The sequence below is a fragment of the Notamacropus eugenii genome, chromosome 1, assembly GCF_028372415.1.
Source record: "Notamacropus eugenii isolate mMacEug1 chromosome 1, mMacEug1.pri_v2, whole genome shotgun sequence".
Lineage (NCBI taxonomy): Eukaryota > Metazoa > Chordata > Mammalia > Diprotodontia > Macropodidae > Notamacropus > Notamacropus eugenii.
In genome coordinates this window covers 150,032,419-150,054,400 of record NC_092872.1, presented here as the reverse complement: position 1 = coordinate 150,054,400, position 21,982 = coordinate 150,032,419, and the positions used below count along the sequence as shown (strand labels likewise).

General features: G+C 37.5%; 1 protein-coding gene across 4 annotated transcripts in view; it reads right to left on the bottom strand.

Moving 5' to 3' along the window:
• Window positions 1-21,982, bottom strand: part of OTUD7A (OTU deubiquitinase 7A) — a 415,292-nt gene that overhangs the window by 174,481 nt on the left and 218,829 nt on the right. For 3 of the 4 annotated variants that reach the window (XM_072616550.1, XM_072616557.1, XM_072616565.1), the window contains one exon: window positions 15,017-15,072. The exons of the other annotated variant lie outside the window; for it this stretch is intronic. The gene's annotated coding sequence lies outside the window, so the exon portion shown is untranslated. The remainder of the gene's footprint in view (window positions 1-15,016; window positions 15,073-21,982) is intronic. 4 annotated transcript variants of the gene reach the window in all.

Here is a 21,982-nt window from a genome sequence, read left to right as displayed (position 1 = left end):
GACTTGCACTTGACTTTGTTTTGAGTGAGGGAGGGCTGTGCAGGTCACCAGCCTCACTTCTCCTCCAGAGCCATCTGAATTCAGTGACCAGATATTCATCAGGATGACTGGAGATGACCCAGGATAAAGCAACTGGGCTTAAGTGACTTGTTCAAGGTCACACAGCTAGTGAGTATCAAGTGTCTGAGGTGAAATTTGAACTTAGGTCCTCCTGACTCCTGCACTAGTGCTCTATCCACTGCACCAACTAGCTGCCCCATAAGAGGATATAAACAAGAGTCAAGCAGGATTACCAGGCATGGGTGGAGGGCAATCAATTTGTCTGGAGGCAATAAACAAATTAATGACATTCAAATATTTTTGTAAGACAGCATTAACTTTTTTTCCTTTGTCAACCACATCCCACAATACTGTCTCATCTTGAGCTTACAATCCCTTAAAATTCCTAGACACTGTCTATGTTGTTAGTTGTCCAGTCATACCCCTATTCTATAATTGTGTACTTTATTTTCATCCCAAACAAAGAAATTTACCTTTATCCTTAGTAAATATTACACACTCCAATATGAAAATCTATGTGGCAAATAGCTTCTGAGCAGATCCTCCCAAGGATTTATTTTTTCAATTAACATTATGTTTGCTTTTTTTGTTGATCTTTCATACACAATTGCTGTTCACTATAATTTCTAATCATTCAGGCATCATTCTTCTTAATGATAATAACAAGGATAATAATAGCTAGCATTTATCTATCTAATGGGCTAACAAAGCATTTTCCACCTAACAACCCTGTGAGAGATAAGGAGTAAAAGTATTCTTATCATTATTTTATAGTTGAGTAAAAAACCAAAGTTGTGAAAGTGACCCAAGTATCCAAAGTCACACAACCAGAATGTGGCAGATCCCTGATGATGCTGATGATAGCAAACAGACAAGGAAGCAACACCAATGACTAGTCCTCACAGTAACATTATAATTCCTCATACTATAAAACCCTTTGAGGTGTTTCCATTAATAAACCACTTTATAACAACCCAGTGAATAAACACAGAATTAGAGAATCTCAATATTCAAGGGAACTGAGGTTATTTAGTCCAACAGAAACTGAACAAAAATTTCCTTCCTAGGAAGGTTGTGTCCCAATTTCGACTCCACACAGAGTTCTGTTAAACCACTTGCAGTAGGTTTTTGACATTCATGTTTCTTTGCCACTTTTATCAACGGTGGCATACTTGTACATCAGACTACTTCCCCATGACCTAATAATAAATAAAAGGTATTGCTAGTAACAGCAAAAATTCAGTAAGTAAAAAAAATTACAAAACCAGATAAATGCTTAACAAGCTATGTGATGTGATGGAAGTAGCACCAAATATGAATTCAGAAGATGGGGTTTGAATCCCAGGTCTAATATTTATTACCTGTGTGGTTGTGGGCAAGTCACTTAATTTCTTTGGACCCTAGTTTCCCCATCTGGGTTGTATTCAGTGGTATCTAAATTCCCTTCCATCTCTAAATCTTAAGATGTCCAAAGCATGTGTAAGTCTTCCTTTTTTTCTCTCAACATCTTGCAGAATCAGATTTTCTACAGCTCTTGCCTCCTACATCAAAAACTTAAAATTCTCTACTCAAAACCATGCATTGACTCCTTATCGACTATTGAATAAAATGCCTTGCATTCTGGGTTCTCCATAGTCTATTAATTTTCAGTTGTTATCTCCTGGTACTCTTTTCCATATACTCTGTGTGTGTTCATCCTTCATTGCCAAAGAAGACCACACCCTCAGAGAAATGATGACATGACTTGCACTTGACTTTGCTTTGAGTGAGGGAGGGCTGTGCAGGTCACCAGCCTCACTTCTCCTCAGAGGCCATCTGAATCTAGTCTAATTCCAGTTATAACCTCAAATGCTATCAAATTTACTGACCTCAGGTAAGGTTCCTATATCACAACTCTGGAAAGGTAGTAAGAAGTTTATGCCTTGATAAGTATTCAAATAAAACTTACTTCTTAGTTTGTATGCTGATTTTGGTGTTTTCATTTTTCTTTTCTTTTTTAAAGTCAAAACAGGCTCTAATAATAATAGCTAACAATTATTAATACCTACTATTTGCCAGGTATAATGCTAAGTACTTAATTATTATCTCATTTGACCATCACAATACCTTTGAGAGGTAGGTGCTATTATTATTCCCCATTTTATAGATGAGGAAGCTGAGGCAGAGAGAAGGAGGTTAAGTGACGCTCAGTCACAGAGTAGTAAGTATCTGAGGCTGGATTTGAATTCAAGTTTTTCTGACTAGATACCCTTGACTTTAAAGAAAGAAAGGCATATACTTGTTATATCTGCTGACATTACCGTTACCTTTCTATGCTAGTGAAATCTTCCCCTTCCTTCAAGATTTAACTCAGGTCTGAGTCACTTCCTCCATGAACCCTTTAAGGGGTATGTTGATGAAAGTCAGCTCTCTCTTCAACTAAGTGGTACAGTGGATAAAGCACTGGGTCTGGAGCCAAGAAGATTTAAGTTTAAATCAGACCTCAGACAGTTACTAGCTGTATGACTCTGCACAACTCATTTAACCTCTCTTTGCCTCAGTTCCCTTAATTATAAAATGGAGATAATAATTGCACCTACCTCACAGGGCTGTTGTAAGGATCAAATGCAGTCTTTGTAAAGCACTCACCACGGCACACAGTAGGCACTTAACACACCCCTCCTTCCATCTTTCCTTCCTTCATTTTCTCCTAGCCCTTTAGACTCCACTGTATTTCTTACAATCTTTCACTTTGCCATTGACACCTACAGCTCATTTCCTCACATTAACTAACTGAGGACACTGAAATTTGAGACTGACTTCTGCCCAGTTATTAATGAGGGTCACAATACTGGAGGAAGTGAATCTTATCAAAATGAAGACTGCATCTGAAACACTGAATTGACTTTGGGTCACTGCATTTCAAGAAGGATGCTGGTAAGCTTGGTAATATCTAGAGATGGCCAAGTGAGATAATAAAGGGATCATGCCATATGGAGATCAGGGGAAGGAAGAAAAAGGGAAAGTTTAACTTGGGGAAAAGAGAGTAGAAGCCTGGGCAATGGGAGGAAATGACAAAGTGGCAAATTTTGGCATTAGGACGGGGGAAAAATAACAATTCCTTACAATGCGAAATTGGAATGGACTTTCTCCAAAATAAGTGAGTTTCTCTCACCAGAGATTTTTAATCAAAGGCTAAGCAATAATTTGTCATATGTAATATCCTTCAGAGAAGATTATTGTCGAGGTGTGATCTAGACCAAATGGCTATTGAGAGTCTTTCTAACTCAGAAATTCTGTGATTTTATGAAAATTTCTTATGGCATTATTTTGTCCACACCTTTTAGCACAATGCCATGCACATAGTAGGTCCTTAATAAACTTTTGGTTAATCAATTTGAATTACAAGTAGAAAAACAGACACCTTTGGCTCTGCACATAGTCACCATGAACATGAGGAGAATTTTTAATACTGATCATCTTTGACATCAAAATTGTTCTGTATCTAAAAGTGAAATTAGAAATTGGTGAAATGTTTTCCTCTCTTATCTTCCTAATCAACAACCTACACAGATCAGCCTAACACTAAGAATTATTTCCAATAATTATAAATAGGCATGTGCTACAACTCAACTATCATGGAAGTGCATTTCATGCATTTGTCTCTCTATATGTATTTACATCAACATGGGCAGGAAGTAGAACAATCAACACCTCTCCTACATGACGGCAACAGCTTATTACCATCTCTCTCCTCACTATACATACTCCCTTGTGGGCAGCTAGGTGGTGCAGTGGATAGAGCACCAGCGCAGGAGTCAGGAGGATCTGAGTTCAAATCTCACCTCACACACTTGACACTCATGAACTGTGTGACCTTGAGCAAGTCACTTAACCCCAACTACCTCATCCAGGGTCATCTCCAGTCATCCTGAGGAATATCTGGTCACTGGATTCAGATGGCTCCGAAGGAGAAGAGACTGGTGACCTGCAGAGCCTTCCCTCACTCAAAGTCAAGTGCAAGTCATGTCATCATTTCTCTGACAGCATGGTCTTCTTCAGCAATGAAGGATGAACACACACACATACTCCCTTGCTTGGGTATCTTTTAATCTTTATGATCTTAAGTTGATAAATTCTGATTGCTTTTTTAAAGATAATTTTAGAATGCTGATTAAAATGGAGGCCTATGGTAGTTTGGTTTTGATGGACCAAAAAATAAGCACCTATAATATTATTTTTTAAGTTGTACAAATCTACTAGTATTCATCCTAGCTTCTTAATTGAGAAGAGAGTGCTTGAAAACAAATCTGGGTCTTGTACTTGGTGCTTAAGATGGGAGGGAAAGACATAAGTTGAGCTCACAAACTTAAGGCAAGTATGACATTCTCGCGGATCAAAGAGTGGTCCTTTATAAAGACACATTGTGAAAGTTTAGTTGATTACAAAAGGTTGCTGTAGTTGTTTGTCCTGTATTCTGGAAGAGGACTAAAGATGAAGTTTTGACTCGTGCTGGAAGTGGCTATAAGTAAGGTGGAGCTGTGCAAGGTCATCAGCCTCATTCTCTCCTCCAAAGTCATCTAAGTCCAGTGGCAAGAAAAAGGTCAAGATGACTTAGAGATGGCTCAGGATGCAGTGGGTAACCCTGGCCTTTCTAAATTGAGGTTTTTTTTCCAGGTCTCAGTTTATTTGAGGCCAGGCCCATTCATAAAAGGTACTAGGTATTCCTTTCTCTCTGGAAAAAAGTAAAACAATGGTGAAGAATGCTACAGTAGCTGAAGTTGATGTATCACAAATTGATTGCAGCAAACAGCCCTACACTGCTTTCCCTTCTCAATGCAGTATTCAGTAGCCAGCTTTTCTTTCTAACAGCCAGTCATTTTTTCTGAATACTCATGCTGACTCTATCACAGAATCTCAGAGTTGGAAGGGACCTTAGATGTCTAACGCATACCTGCACAAGCGCCCTCTTTACAGCAGTCCTGACAAAGAATCCGCGAAAGCTATTGGAAGGTCTCCAGTGAGGGACATCCTGTTGGCTCTCAAGATAAAACATTCTACTTTTGAAAAGATCTAATTGTTGGAAAAGTTTTTGTGGTATTAATTCTAAACTTGTCTCTTTACAACTGCAATACTTCTGAGGTCAAAGATAACATGACGGTTCTTTAGGATACATGTCTTGTTTCCCCAGAAATATGGTAAGTTCTTCAGGGTGGAATGAATGATCTTAAGATCCCCATATGCAACAGCACTACAGTTTTCATTCCTACCCAATGAACTATTGGAGGGTACCACACCTAACCTCCACTGTTCCTCCTTAAATATCTTACTTTCTTCCTCTTCTTGATAATATATCGCTCCTTTCATTCACAACTCTGCGCCTCCTCACAGGCTACCTCTGACATTTGCAGTGTTCTTTCTGTAGCTAAGCTGAAATTCAATCTCCTTTTCACAGCCAGCCCTGGCTAAGTGGAGGCAGGTGTGGGCATTCCACTTGACTCCCTGAACTTGTTCTTGTATTCAACTCCAATGGAGCTCACTTACGTTCTCTACAGAGGGTAACATACTATAAGGAATTAGCTTTCTAGTTATATTTAACATCCTGCACATAATCACCTTGTCTTATTAGACTCTGTATATTAATTGCACTGCAATTCAAAATACAATTAAGCAAGCACTTATTAAAACATCAAAGTTGATATCTAAAGTAAAGGTTACCCAAGGTTACTCTCCAGTGTTTCATCATTCTATAACTAGTACTTCCTGCATTTTATCCCCTTTAGATTGTAAGCTACCAAAGGCTTGAAATTATACTGGATTTGTTGACATTGAAAAAGGCTGAGTATAGCACTATGGCCCTTATTAAAGGCTTTTTGATTAGTAGAATAATAAAATTTTTAACAGATCAGTTTAAAACATACTCTCCAAACACAGGCAGATTAGCCTGATTTATGTTCATTTGGTTTGCAATCTACTTACTTCATGATTACTCAAGACACTTCATCTATAAACATACATATCTAAATAAAAGAATAATTATCCTTTGTATATGTCCTTTTTTCCATATGCATATAGTATCTCACGCCAGCCATTTTTACTCTGAAATTGGATCAGCCCTTAGCTTCCCAGACAACTTTTTCACCTTACCCTGTGTGCCCCTATGTGACATTCCTCATTCCTACTCCAGCTTCTTTAATGTATTGTCCTCCCCTATCAGAGTGTATTAACAAGTTGTACATAATGTATTTGCAGTTTTATTTACAATGATATTTTTTTTCTATTCTACCATGTTATGGACATGTTTGCTTTATTTCTTAAGTTCAGAATAAAAAATAAAATTTTTAAAATTTAAGTTTTTTGAGGACAGAGACTGTCTTTTTGTGCATGTGTTTGTATTCCTAGAAATTAATATTATGCCTATCACAGTAAGTATTAATAGTAGCACTTAAAAACTTTAACTGTTATCTATCTATCTATCATCTAGTGGATCATGTGACTGTCACTTTGCATTTTGAGGGTCTTTCCTCCCTATTTTTACACATGGGCCCTACTATGTGTTACATCATATACATAACACAACTGGCTGAGAAACAGATATTCAATCTTTGGTCATTAAACAAGGAGAATTAAACTGGTCCATAAGCGCATAATACTAGCAACTTTGATCCAGTAAATTCCATAAGCTAACCAGCTTAACTTCAGGGCTATAGAAACATGACTTCTACCAGAGTAGTAACATAATAGAGTGAAAAGGATGCTAGATTTGGGATTAGATGACTGGGCTTTGAATCCTGCATCTAGTGACACTAGATGTCACTTCACTTCTCTGGGTCTCAGTTTCCATACCTGTAAAACAAAGGGGTGGGATTTTACATTTCCTCATTAGCTCCCACGGTTTCAATGATCACATTCATGCTGATGATTCTTATCTACTGATCCAGATCCTCACTTCTCTGTTGACTTTCAGTCTTGCATCTCCAACTGGATATTCAATGGACATCTTAAATTCAACAGGTCCAAAATGGAACTTTCCACCTTCCTCTCTTCCTAGCTTTCTTATTCCTGTTAAGGACCCCACCATCCTTCCAGTCATTGAAGTTTACAATCTAGTTGAAATCATAGACACCTCAATGCCCAGAACCTACCTGTTGCCAAAGCCTGTTGATTTTAGCTCTCTCATGTCTCTCTCAAATGTCCTCCCTTTCTGTCCTGTGACATTACCTCCACCTTGGGGCAGGCCCCATCGCCTCACACCTGGCCTATTAGAATAGCCTGCTAGCTAGTCTCTCTGGAACAAGTCTCTCCTTACTCCAGCTCATCTTCAACTCTGCTGTGAAAGTGCTCTTCCTGAAGCGCAAGTCTGACTGTGCTACCCCCTACTCAATAAATTCCAGGGACTCCCAATTAGTTCTAGGATCTAATATAAACCTCTATATCTCATTCAAAGTCCCCCATAACTTCACTTCCCACCTCCCATACACGCACCTTTTCAGACTTTTTATAACCTATATCCCCTTCTCATATATTTTGTGATCCAGTGACACTGACCTCCTCACTATTCTTCACACAATATACTCCGTCTGCCAACTCCAGGCATTTTCATCAGTCAACTCCCATTCCTGGGATGCTATCTTTCATCATCTCCACCTCCTGATCAGGTAATATCTCACCTTCTGCAGGAAGTATTTCCTAATCTTTCATCAAAAGGCCCCTCTGTCTTTTCCCTCTGATGGTCTGGTTCCACCCAGAAACTCCATTTTAAGGAGGATGCTCAGGTTGACCTGATCTTCATTCTTCTGGAGGCTGTACTCAAGATTCTCTGGATTTTTTCTCCCATTCCATCCCACACTCACTTCAGCTTCCTTTTATGTTTTATCTTCCACCATTAGAATAGGAGCTCCTTGAGGACAGGGGCTGTATTTCATTCTGTTTATGTCTATATTCCCAGAGCTTAGCCCAATGCCTGGCACACAGAAATGCTTGTCGCCTTGAGACTCATTGAACATTTCTGGATCTTAGAAATTGTCAATGGAGTAAAGAAACAGATGAGACATGTTGCCTTATGATGATGAACACGCAAAACTAAACTGCAATTTGTTTGTAACATTTCTGTTTTACTGCATATGTGTATGTGTGTGTGTGCTTAAAGAGAGTTGTCCAAAATTTGGAAGCAAGAGTTATACTCTAGGTTAAGGTACCACAAGACAAGTGGGACTAAGGAAGAGCAGAAGCCTAGGCAAGCTCTGAGGGTCAGGCAAAAGTGGGTAGAAACAGCAGAACGAGAAAAACAGCAGAACAAGAACAAGTAAAACAACTCTGGGAATGGCCATCTAAGTTCTCAAGATGTGTAACAAACTCAGAAGCTTAGTTCTAAAGGAGAAGAGGCCAATGGAAAGGAGAAAGCAGTGTGGTGTAGTGGAGAGAGAGCTGGCTTGTGCTAAGAAGTTCTAAATTTTAATCCTGGCTACATTACTTACTGGCGCCGGAAAATAGGCTTAACCTCATTGTCCTCAGTTTCCTCATCTGTAAAATGGGGATAAGAATATTTGTACTACCCTACCTCAAACAATACATGTGAGCTACTGTTGCTATTGATATTTAATGTTATTATTATAAGTAGCCTCAACAATGGCTCCGAGTTAAGCCCAAGAGTAAAAATTACAGGTAGACTGAGTAGAGCCAATATACTGGACAGTAGATTGTCAGTCCCTTTATTTTTGCAGAAGTAATGTTGATTTAATTATAAATCCCTGAGAAACTGTGTGTGTGTGTGTATATGTGTGTGTGTAAAAGCATGCACACACACATACAGCAAAGCGATGGATGTTTTCTACCTGATCTTGATTAACATGCAAGATAGAGGTTGTCTGTCCAAGCAGGGATCCAGGAGATGATAAGTTGAGATACAAGCAGTGGATGGTTGACACCAAAGTTTGGCGGGGAGTGTTGGGAAGGTGAGATACATATGTGTGCAGATGTGGGTACATAGGAGAAGCAGTGTGGTGTATATGAGCTGTGTTGGAAAGCTAGCTTTAGTGCTAGAAGGTATGGGTTTCAAGTCTTACTGCTAACATATATTAGAAACGTGACAAGTGCCAAGTTATTTACTTAACCTCTTAGTAGTCCCAGGCTACTCTTTGCACCTAAATTAAGATGAGTTGCTTCTAACAGTGTAGTTCTAAACCCCGAGATCCCTACACTGATAAAATCATATGTTCAGACTTCTCACCTTCTTCCCCTCATTGGTAGGTAGGTAGGTGAGTCCTAGTGAGAACATGAAGTGGAGAGGACTAGCCTTGGAAATCAGAAAAATCTAGTTGTTCCAAGTCCTGCCTTAGAACCATATTATGGTGGAGAGACAGAGTGGTCCAGTAGGTAGGCCTGGGGAGAAAGAGAGGCCTGCGTTCAGGTCTTGCTGTGTTGTTTAAGCTTTCCATGTTCCAGGCAACTCCCTAAGAATGTAAATTAGAAATTAGCTGCTGATTGGCATTAGTGGAGGGAGCTTACAGAACCATGAAATAATGGGTCAGAAGCAACACACACACACACATACACACACACACACACACACACAGGTAGGTGTAGATGGAAAGGGGGGGCAGTTTTATAAAATCTGAATATGAACAGGACCAAAAAAACACAGCAATGTTGTTCTAAAAGGAACTATGAACAACTAAGTCATTCTGAGTACTAGAAATACTCAAATCCACTACAAAGGACCTATGGAGGAAGATGCTGTCCACATCCAGAGAGAGAATTCTGTATAGTATGGGTTTATGCATACACACTCATACATACATAAATGTGTGTATGTGTATATGTATGTGCAATATCTGGCTAATGGTAGCCTTCCCTAGGGTGGGGTGGGAAGGGAGGGAAGAAAAAGTATACAGCAGAGAACAAAAGAAAATTTAGAAGGAAGCACAAAAAAAGAGGGGGTTAGCTTTGAAAATGACATGCAGCATTTATTACATGGTTGTTTTTTTTTAAAAACCAGGCAACTGTGAAAGGGAAATTCACAGTTTTATATTGAATCCTGTCTTTATATTGTGCTGTGAACATGGAAATGTTCTCCTTTTTTTGTCTTTTTAGATTTAAGTTCAAAATGAATTAAAAAAAAAAACCCAAAGAATGTGTATGTGTGTGTGTGTGTGTGTGTGTGTGTGTGTGTGTATGTATACATGCAGGTATATATAGATATATATACACACATATAAGTAGGTAGCTATAAATATGCATCTCAAAGAAAATGAAGTAGGGCTTCTGTTTGGATAGCCCTTTTTTCTTTAATCCATGATTTCAATGATTACTCAGCTGCGCACCACAAAATACTAACCGATGTTTAGTAACATTTTATTCTTCATGGCTTGAAAGTCATTCAGTGAAATAAAGTACACTGAGGACACGTTTAGTTATGACAAAAGATAGAATCCATTACAAAATATAACTCTTCTCGATTCAGACATAAAAATGGTAAATCCATACAAGATTTCTAATTTCAGAAAGACTGTTGTTTCTTATTTTTTAACTTTGTTCTCCCTACTAACAAGAAAAGAAATTTATCACGTGGCAGCCAAACCAGGAAACTTTAAGGTAAATTGGGCCTAGGAATCACTATGTCCATTGTGTTGGCAGTACACATGCTTCAGTATATGTTTCCAATTCTGATTATCATGGTTCAATGAAAATTAAGGTAGGCCCCAGGGTTCTGCTGCAGGAATGCTCTGAGTACCAGGTACCTCAGCCACGCTAATTAACACAACCCAGAAATCAGGCTGAATCTAAAAGAATTATGCCGTGGGCAAGTATGTTTTTACTGAAACCTGAAAATATGACATTATCCCACTACTACCAGTCTCCAACTTACAAGGAGTTTGTGTCTTACATGTTTGTTGTTAAGTTGGTTTCTTGAATGACTGTTTAGCAGGAAGACATTTTTCTACCCTTAAAAACAAATTATTAAAATGGTGTTGTCTGAAAAAGCCTGTTTGCTGCACAATATTGTTTCACCATAATATTAGACTAATAGAAATGTAGAATGTTGCAGCTGAAAGGGACCTACTTAGAGATAATTTTGTAGATGAGGAAACAGGCTTAAAGAAAGGAAATGACTAGGATTAAAACTCAGGTCTTTGGATTTCTATTTGTTGTTCAGTCATTCAGTCATGTCCGACTCTGTGTGACCCCAGGAAATTTGGCTATGGGATTTTCTTGGCAATGCTACTGTTGTGGTTGGCCATTTCTTTCTCCAGTGTGCCCATTTTAGAGATGAGGAAACTGAGGCAAAGAGTTATGTGACTTGCCTGGGGTCTCACAGTTAGTAAATGTTTGAGGTCAAGTTTGAATTCAGATCTTCCTGAATCCAGATCTGATGCTCTATCCATTGTACCACCTAGCCACGCCATGGATTTCTATACCAATTCACTAAAAGCATCCCTGAATCAGAGTATAAAGCCACTTTCTGTTCACTTCAACAATGTATTTATTAAGCTACTTCTAGGTGCCAGGCACTGTTCTAGGCATTAAAAATTAAACAGTCCCTCTTGCCTAGATGCATATATATTATTGGGGGAAAACAATGTGTACATATATGAGTAAATGCAAAATAAACATAAAGTGATTTCTTGGCATGTATATTTTAAGCAGCTAAAGCTAGGTGGCATAGTGGATAGAGGCCAGGACGGAAGAATCAAACGAGTTCAAATTTTATCTTAGGTAATTATAAGTTGTGTGATCCTGGGCAAGACACTTAACCTTTCTGTGCCTCGGTTTCCTCATCTTCTTCATGGAATTGTTGTGAGGAACAAATGAAACAACATTTAAAGAACTCTGCAAAGTTTAAAGTGCTATATGAAGGCTAGCTATTAATTAATTAATCAATCAATCAATTAATTAATTAATTAGGGGCAACCAGGTGGCACAGCAGATAGAGCGCTGGGCCTGGAGTCAGGATGAATTCAGATCTGGCCTCAGACACTTACTTGCTGGATGACCCTGGGCAAGTTACTTAACCCTATTTGCCTCCATTTCCTCATCTGTAAAATGAAGTGAAGAAGGAAATGGCAAACTCCTCCAGTGTCTTTGCCAAGAAAATCCCAAATGAGATCACAGACAGTTGGACATGACTGAAACTACTGAACAACAAAAAATAATTACTGCTATTTATTTCATAAGGAGAGGGCACAGGTATATTATGAAAAGCAATTTGTTGACAATAGAACAGGGCACAGTGGAAAGCTAGGGGACAGTAGGATAGGGGTATAAGAGTAATTAAGCTGATATGTATGGGAATGAGAAAGTAGGGAGGTGTGGCCAAGGACCAGCTCTTTGGACTAGGCAGCCTAAACCCCTCAGGACTACATAAATACGGAATGGAGGAGCCATAAGGAAGTAAATTGTCACTTTTGCAAAAATAATGATGACTTAATTATCTATAAGGGCTGGTAGAGATCTGGAGGCATGCTGGTTAAAAAAGAATGAGACAACATTAAGCTACTCAACCTCAACCAGGTCAGTTTTGCCCCAGAATTTACTCCAGTGCTGAGTGGACTACTTTCAGGGCAGGGCTAGATGGTCTTTATTTGAGGTCTACCAGACAGGCAGCTGTCTAGGTCCTGGTGCTGCCTGATCATGTCAAGACAGGGGTCAGTGGAATCCACGAGAAAATGCATTTTGACTTTCAACTTGGGGGTCAAGAATACCTATGTTTAGCTATAGCCTGCCTAGAGGTAAGAATGGGATCTCCCCTTGATTCAATCCCTGACTGTGCTAGCAGCAAGGTGGAAAGAAGATGGCAGTAGTGTCCACTCAAATAGAAATTTCATGTGTTAATTGGGATTTTGTAAGTTGAAGATTGCCTATATGATAGAATTCTATTGTGTGCATATAACTTTAACAAATTCAACTGTAACCTTAAGGGGAAAATGAAACTAAACTAAACTAAACTTCCTACTTTTAAAGAGACACAAGTCTTTTTAAATGCCACCTGTTAAAGATACCATATTATACTTCACAGGCAATTTAAGGGATTTTTCAAGAGTATTTTTTAACTATCTAGGATTTGCACTCTGACTTTAGAAGCTAGGCCCACATGTGCAACTTCACCGGACGATTTCATTTTAGGTCACTGATATTTATTTATAGCAGATACATTTTCAATTCAGCAGGAATCCAAACACAGAAAAAGTTCTGGCCCATATGGGGAGTTTCAGTTTATTAGTTCACAAAATCTCAGAGTGCAAAAGGATCTCAGGAGTTATCAAGTCCAAGTCATTCCTATAAAAAGAACTCCCTATACAACATAGCCAGCGAGTTTTTTCTTGAAGACTCCCCCAAAACAGGGAGACCGGCTAAACCCCAGAGCCAGTCCATTCTACTTTGGGAGAGCTCTAATTATTCAGCAGTTTATCATTATAGCAAACCTAAGTTTGCCTCCTTGCAATTTCTTTTGTCCTCTAAGGCCAAGTAAAACAAATATAACCCTTTCTCTTTGTGTGCCAAAGCACAAGACTTTAAAAAAGGACTCTGACACCATCTTTACCCATAATTAACCTATGAGACAGTTCAGTTGAGAATACAGCAAGGCTTATTTACTGTAGGGGGATTCCATGTGAGCAGTGCAGGTTTCCTATCCTTCAATGAAATGGCATTATATTATATAAGCTAAATATAATAATATCTCATTTCTTTCAAAGAAATCTCATTTGAGAAGTTCAGATTATCCTACGCTTCAAGGATATGGCATTATCCTATAATGTGAACTAAATTTCACAAGAGCAGAGGCTCATTTTTTTGACTAACAACCTATGTGGCAAATTCTAAGGTCAGGGTACTGGGGGAGGGGGTATTTTAAATTATGTATTTTTAATAACTATTAGACATTAGACAACAATGGAATATTTTTACACCTTTAAAATCTAATCAGATTCAGACAAATTATATTATGTCTCCCCAAAAAATTACAAAGATGGAACTCAGAGCCTATGGCTATTTATGATATTGACAATACTGGGGACATTTTTGTCAGTAAGCATGGAAGACAAATGCCACATTTTGGGGGATTTTTTGTGTGGAATTTAAATATCTAAAAATTCTAAATATTTTATAAATGCTATCTTACTCTTCTCTCCCTAACTCAACTATTGTGAGAACTTTTTTTAGGCAAAAAGGATAAAGTGATTCATGTATTTGGGGGACTATTCTTAGCATTTACACATAAAGAAATAATTGAAAAAGTTCATTGGTTTGGTTGTTATGGTTAAACAAAGAAAGAAGAGTTGTAATAACACATCTTGGTCTAAGCGATTATATATAAATGAAAATGCTGGTGCTTTTACATTATTAGATTAAAAACCCACATTTTCCACTGAACAACTGAAGGTGTTCTACTGAATAAAATGTGTAAAGGTACATGTACAGAAAGAAATTCATAAAGATCTTTGACATTCATGCTCTTACCTGTTAATGGTTTTCACAAAGTGTGAAAAGACAAAGCAAAAGAACTTCCTAAAATATATTTTATCACACATAAAGCTAGGAGTTTTATCACAAGGACTTTTAGAACTTTATAAAGGAGCAAAATGTCATTTTTGGCTAACTTGAGTCTCTTAGAATATTTAAGGTTGCAAATATAGGGAATGATAATGATCTGTTTCTTAAGGGAAAATATGAACTAAAAAGTGAACTTTCATAGACACTGGAAATATGAAGGCAATTGTCCTGACTTGTGCTAAAAAAAAAACCACATTACTTTACCAACATAAATGCTTGTACTCTACCTGTAATGATTAAACTTTAGGGTGACTCAGGTGTCAGAGACATTATCTCATCACTGGGAATCAGTAGCAACATGCTTGACATACCGCCCCTCCATAAAGCTATCGCGAACAATTTCATGATTGTGTGAGTGCGTGTATAGGTACTCTCTTGCACAGGAAGATTTATGTTTCAATTTCTCTGTCACACAACACAAACGTACCTTGAAGTACTCAACCTCTTTATGATGAATTTTTGATTGGTTTGAAATCCATATGGCTGAAACACAAAGGACAATGAGTAAATTCACCAATTAAGGTCAGGTTGATACATCTATTGTCAATTACAGTCATTTGCTTGAACTAAGTGCCTTTTTGGATCACCACAGTTATAAATTTGAGTATAAGATACGGTACTTGAATTCCACAAGTGTGTATAAATGTTAGTTATGTATTTCTTTGCAGTACCAGATTTGTTGAATACTCACAAATAAAACATCAGGAATCTTGCTAAAAGTAACAAAGGATAGAATTCAACAGTACAAACAAAATGGAATGAGGGAAATTTGGGATTTTGAACTTTTTCACAATACAAAAAGTTAAATTGTACAATTTCTTCCAGGTAAAGTATGGGGGAAAGAGTATTGCCTCTGGAATCAACGTCCTGAATTCATATCTCAATTCCGAACAATTACAAGCTGTGTGACTTTGAACAAGTCCTAGCCTCTCTGGTCCACAAGGATTTGGACTAGGTGGTGCCTGGGGTTCCTTCCAACTTTAAACTATGGTGCTATGAGCCCATGACTTTCAAAAAAGTATTTTTCTTCTTATTCATTCTTTGTAGTGCCTATCATGCCTTAGGTATCCCTAATAAGAAATTAGACCATTTTAAAAAGTAATTTTAGATCATCTTATTCATATGATTTTGGAAACCATTAATAGTTTTATTATTTAGAGGCAGCTTGGTCTAGGAGAAAAAGAAATAGATTTGTAACGAAGAAAAGACAGGGGTTCAGACATTCACAATGAAAGCTATGTAAGGTGAGAAACTAATAAGTTCATAAGATCTTGAGAAACACTATTTATAAACTTCATTATGATATGTAAATATGAATTATTATGAGCCTAATTAGTGAGCATGGTCACTGTTCTTTCCTGTTTGTATACCATAGCCCAAATCTGACATAAATCATATTACTAAGGTAGCAACAAATCAAATCCTTTTATAATGACCTCCAAGGAACTAAACAAATTCTTTTGTTATACTTTTGTACTACTAAATATTGCATATGCAACTCACCAATAAATTTAGATTTGTCAAAGACATATCTAACTATACAAATAAAGTATTGTTACTACAACAGTTAAATTATACTATGTATAATGACATAATTTATATATTATGATATATGACCAGGGAGGTGGTGCAGTGGATAGAGGGCTGAGTCTGGAGTCAGGAAGACCCATCTTCCTGAGTTTAACTCTGGCTTCAGACACTTACTTACTAGTTGTGGGACCCTAGGGAAATTACTTAACCCTGTTTGCCTCAGTTGCCTCATCTGTTAAATAAGTTAGAGAAAGAAATAGCAAATTATTTCAGTATCTTTGCCAAGAAAATCCCAAATGAGGTCACAAAGAGTCAGATACAACTGAAACAACTGAACAACAACACAGTAATTTACATATTGTATAACACAATACTACACATATATCATTATATTTATACAGATAGATGTATATGCCTTTGCCCAATCATTTTATAGATAGATATTTACACAGATACATAGATGCATGAATATGTCTTTGACATATCTAAATTGATTTGATTGTACCTCACTTTCGCATTCATGTCTAAGGAGGGAATCAGACCATCTAGACTAATGATCTTTATGACTTAAAAGTCATAAAATTACAGATTTAGAGGATTTGACTTCCTCTTTCTTATATGAATATGAAAATGGAGTTTAGTCCTCTAAGAATAATGTAAAGAGTGGGAAAGCTCAGAAGGAGGCAAAAAACTGGTGATGAAAGCTAACTATATCCAAAAACTAGTTTTTGTTTCCAAATGCTGTTATCAGGAAAAAGAGGAGGATCAAAGAAAAGGAGTAAGTTGGCTCCTCTGGTAGATAGCGAAAAAGGATAGCAATTCAAATCTTAGTTTGTTTCTGTTTTCTTTTTCAAGGAGAATGATAATTGGGTTGGAAAAGACTGAAGAAAAATGGTTTATAGAAAGATGATACCCAAGATAAGAAAGAAGAGAAGGGAGCCTAGCTGCCTTTGATCAGTTCAATTTATATGGCCCAGACAAACTACATTCTTAGATACTGAAAGAACTGGCAGATATGACTGCTGAGCCTCTTTCAATGATTTTTGTTAGATTATGAGCATAAAAAAAGAAGAGGTATTGATTTTCCATAAAAAGGAAGAAAATGTCTGCAAAGTGAAGGCCAGGGACCTTGAATTCAATTCCTGAAAAGGTTCCAGAAAATATTATTAATGGAAAGATCTGGAACACCTAGAATAGGAATGTTAATTGCAAAGAGTCATCATAGATTTATCAAGAAGTGGTCATGCAAGATTCATAGGAGAATCTAGAGAAGATGGTCTATGAACCAGTGCTTAACTTTTGAACTTACTGAAGGCCAGACTGCCCTTCTTTCTTTCTCTTTTTTTAAACAGGGCTAGTAATCTGGTAGACCATGGAAATTCTACAGATATAGTTTACCTAAGTTTACTTAAGTATACTTAAAGTCAACTATTTGACAGGGTCTTGATATTTTTGTGGAAACAATGGAGGATAGTAAGCAAGACAATAATATAATATAACTCTGATTCAGAATTGGTTGAATGATCATACCTAGAGGAGAAGTTATCAGTAATTAAGACATGGACTTGGAGAGAGATATGTTTCAGTGTTCTAGGGATCTGTGATTAACGCTGGGCCAATAAACATACTTGAACAGTGACTTGAATAAATGAATAAGCCATACTTACCAATTTACAAATGGCAAGAACCTGAGAGGGATGGATAACATACTTGATGACAGAACAAGGACTGAAGTAGCCGACAAACTAGAATGATGGTCTCCAAAATGGAGGTCAGGACATGGTGAATGGGGGAAGGGGGATGATTGGTGGCCTAATCCCAAGAGATGTATAGTCAGTTAATCAGTTTGTGGGAATATGGGTTACAACCTGTCCTTCCCACAACAGCCAATCCTGAGACTTGTCTCCAAAACAACCTTAGCATTAACTGCCAACACTAGCCGATTCTGACTCCTCCCTTTGCTGGGCAAGCTCCCAGTTTTTCCCTTCCTGAGTCAGATTGGGGACCCTCGAGAACAGTCATGACACAAATAAACCCTAAACAACAACAGTTACTTGAAAAATCCCCATCACCCTCATTCTATTGTTATCTTCCAGAACTCTGTGTCAGGTGTTCCTTGAAGGGTGGGATTTGCACTTTAGGGTTGTCAATTAGTAAGTCTGAGCCCCATCCTCCTTCTCATTTGATATGGGATGAGTACTACAGGATAAGGAGGAATAGATGGTTTGTAAGAGGCACAACAGCTCTCATGGCACTATCTTTTCTCCCAAATGCATCCCCTTTCAAACTCCCTATTTTTGTTCAGGTCACTGTTGTCAGTACCTCACCCTTTCACCCTGCATATCCAATCAGTTACAAAATCTTATTTCTACTTCCATCTTTCTCTCTCACCTATCCTACCCACTTTCATGATATATCTACTACCATAGTTTAGGGTCTTGCTACTTATGACATGTAGTGCTAAAGTGATTTACAAAGTGATTTACCTAAAGCAAAGGTCTGGACGCATCATTGTCCTATTCAGTTTAATCCAGTGACTATCTATTGACTTTAGAATCAAATATTATTTCACTTTTATCTCATCCCTTTAAAGTTTCTATTTTTGTATGATTTATATTATATATAATTATTAGTACAGGACCTCCATCATCCCCTCTAACTCTGAACATTCTGTGATTCTTCTTGTAGTATGTAGGTCAGTGGCTATAGCTTGGAAGTACTTTCTTAAACAGACATTCCTGTTAAGAAAGTGTTGGTTCTAATAGGATTTGACTTCATTTTTTGTTATTTTAAAATTATAAGCAATATGATTTTTTACTGCACATGTCATTTCCTAACTAGGATAATAGAAAGAGTAAGAAAAATATGGCTCTATTATTATCATGTTAATGTTTGGGAGGGCAGTATAAATAACCATTTAGTTAAAAACTGCTAGTTTCTTCCTTCTCTGATTTAACAACTTGCAGCATACCTCTCATAGAATGAACGTGAACACTCCATAAACTTCTCCTTTCGGTTCCTGTCCTAAGAATAGGATTTAAGCTACTTTCCTACCTTAGCTCAAACATCTTAACATTTTACGAGATTTGATTTTTTATTGAAACTGACTTAGATATGAAGTTGATGGTTATAAGTTCAGTTGTTTGAGCTAAGAAAGGAACTGAAATTTTAAGCAGAAAAAATATATTTCCATGCTCCCCTGAGGGAAGTATGGCGAGACCAATTTTACTCAAATACTACACCTTTTGGCGCAAGACCAAATATAGAGAGCTGCAGCCCTGAAGGAAAATTTTTCAGCAGTTTGAAACCATTGATAACAAGGTTATAATGATGAAAATCATTTTGCTACTGGCCAAGACTGGACATTTTTTCCCACACACAAGAAGAGAGACCTCTGGGTTAAGGCAGAAATGAACCATCTTTTAGTCTTCTGTCTGAAATTCAGCTAGAGACACAACATGGTGGTAGTTACTTCCTAGCCCTGGTCACTGATTCACTTATTTTAAGCAGGATTCTATCTCTACAACACCTTTTACATTTGTATTCTCTGTAGTTAAAGCTACCATCCTAGTTCTGATTCTCTCAACTCCTTCCTGAATTATTCTGTTAACCCATGAAGTAATGCCTCTACCTCAAGTTTTACCTTTATCTAAGCTATCCTATCAAAATAAACTTCCTTATAAGTCTGACCATGACACTTTCCTGCCCTTGCTGAAAATCCTTTATTGATTCCATATTGCCCATACAAATACCTTAGATAGCACAACATTGCTTCAATCAACCTTTCTGACCTAATTTTATCTATCTATCTATCTATCTATCTATCTATCTATCTATCTATCTATCTATCTATCTATCTATCTTGGACAGGAGTGTCTGTCACAATGTTATGGAAGACAGTGGTGAGAATGAGGGTGATAGGAATTTTCCCAATAGCACTTATGCAATTACTGTTGTTGTCTGGGTTGTGTTTATGTTATAACTTCTCCCACTGTATGGGAGACAGAGGGGTGTGAACCTGGATATGGCTTGAGACAAATCAACAGGGGAACATGGTAGTCAAAAAAGCTACTGTTATTCTAGAGTTTATTAGATGAACCATAGTAGCACAGACAAGAGTCATGCTTACTCAACTGTTTTCTTCCTTAACTCCTCCCCTGGTGGGCAGAAAGGACACTCCAGAAAGAACCCTTCCCAGAACACTTGGCTGCTCACACAGATTGGAGGAGATGGAAGTCATCTACTCTATTTTTTGTGATGATAGAGAAGATCATTGGACCTTACCATCTGTCCAACCTCCACATCCTGCAGGTGCCCAGCACTGTCACATGACCTAATGATGTAGCTGAAGTACTCTACTGTACTGCCATTTGTACTCCAAGTCTACCTTTTAGATTTCTAGGCCTTTTCACTCACCCTATAACTCAACTTGCTGTAGGGAAGAAATTATCTCTTCCTATTTGTATCTCCAGACCACAACACATTGTTTGGCACATAAAAAGCATTTAAATGCTTTCCCATTCACTTACTTATTCTTTCAAGTTTCTTTTTTTGCATAGTTCAATTTGATAGTTCTTTATACTAAGCATAGAAGTTCAGGAAGGGGCATTAGAAATGATACAGTCCAATCACCTTCCTTTACAGATTAAAGTTGAGAAGGTTAAGATCACACAACTAATCAGTAGATGCCCTAGGACTACAAACGAGGCAGTGTAGAGCAGTGGGAAAACCATTCCTCTGCAGCTGGAGGACCAGGTTCAAAGGCCATATTTGCTGCTTATTGGCTGGGTGACTTTGGGCAAACCATTTAGTCTCTCTGGGTTCTATTTCCTCTTCTGAAAAATGAAGAGGTTGAAGTACTTGACCTCTGAGGTCCTTTTCAGTTCTAATTCTAGGATCCCATGATTCCAAGTTCAGAGCACTTTACATTAAATCACATTAATCTTTCTTCCTGAAACTTCCAATAAAGGGGCACAAGCTTTGAAAGGAAAAAAATTGAAATGAGAATCATATTTAAAATTTCAAGACAAAACACTGCTTTTCTACTAGTTTTCATTAAGGTAATAAGTAGATTATCAAAGAAACAAGTAAGAGAGGAAAATATAACTGAGTAATTGTCATATGCATGGTGTAGAGGATACAAGAAAGAAAAAATACAATTCCTGCCTTCCACTGACGTAAAAAATTAAAACAATAATACAGAGAGAAGTATAATACCATTTCAGAGGAAGGAGAAATTACTATGGCTTGGGGAATCTGTTCAGTCTGGTCAGTGCATAAGCCATTGAATTAAGACACAGGAGATTTGGGTTCCAGTTCTAGGTTTGATACAAGCAATACACCTTATACAAGCAATGTTTCCTCATCTGTAAAATGGAGAAGGTTTTCTCTAAGCCTGTTACTTCATTTGTAAAATAAAAGGCAAAAAAGTCTTGGGTTTTAGTCTTCCACATTTACAATATGAATCAACTGGGGAAAAAAGTAGTCAAAAAAGCTAGAATATTATGTTCCATTTGGGATATCATGTTTTAAGAAGGACATTGTGGAGAACAGAGAATATGCTGTGCTATTATATTAAATCCCTCTATTTCTTAAAAGTTAAAAAATAAATATTTCTCCAGAGAAAAGTCTTTTCCAAACTTACTTAATCATACTTCTAGGGAAAGAATGTCTCTATTAAATGCTACCTGTGCCCTTTCTTCCAGAAATCTAATCACTTTCTGATAGGGAACTAAAAATTAAAGAACTAGGGAGACAGAGCCAAGATAGTGGAGTAGAAGGCTGGACTTGCTCTAGCTATCCCCCCATAGTCCATAAAATACCTGTAAAATATGACTCTAAACAAATTCAAGAGCAGCAGAAG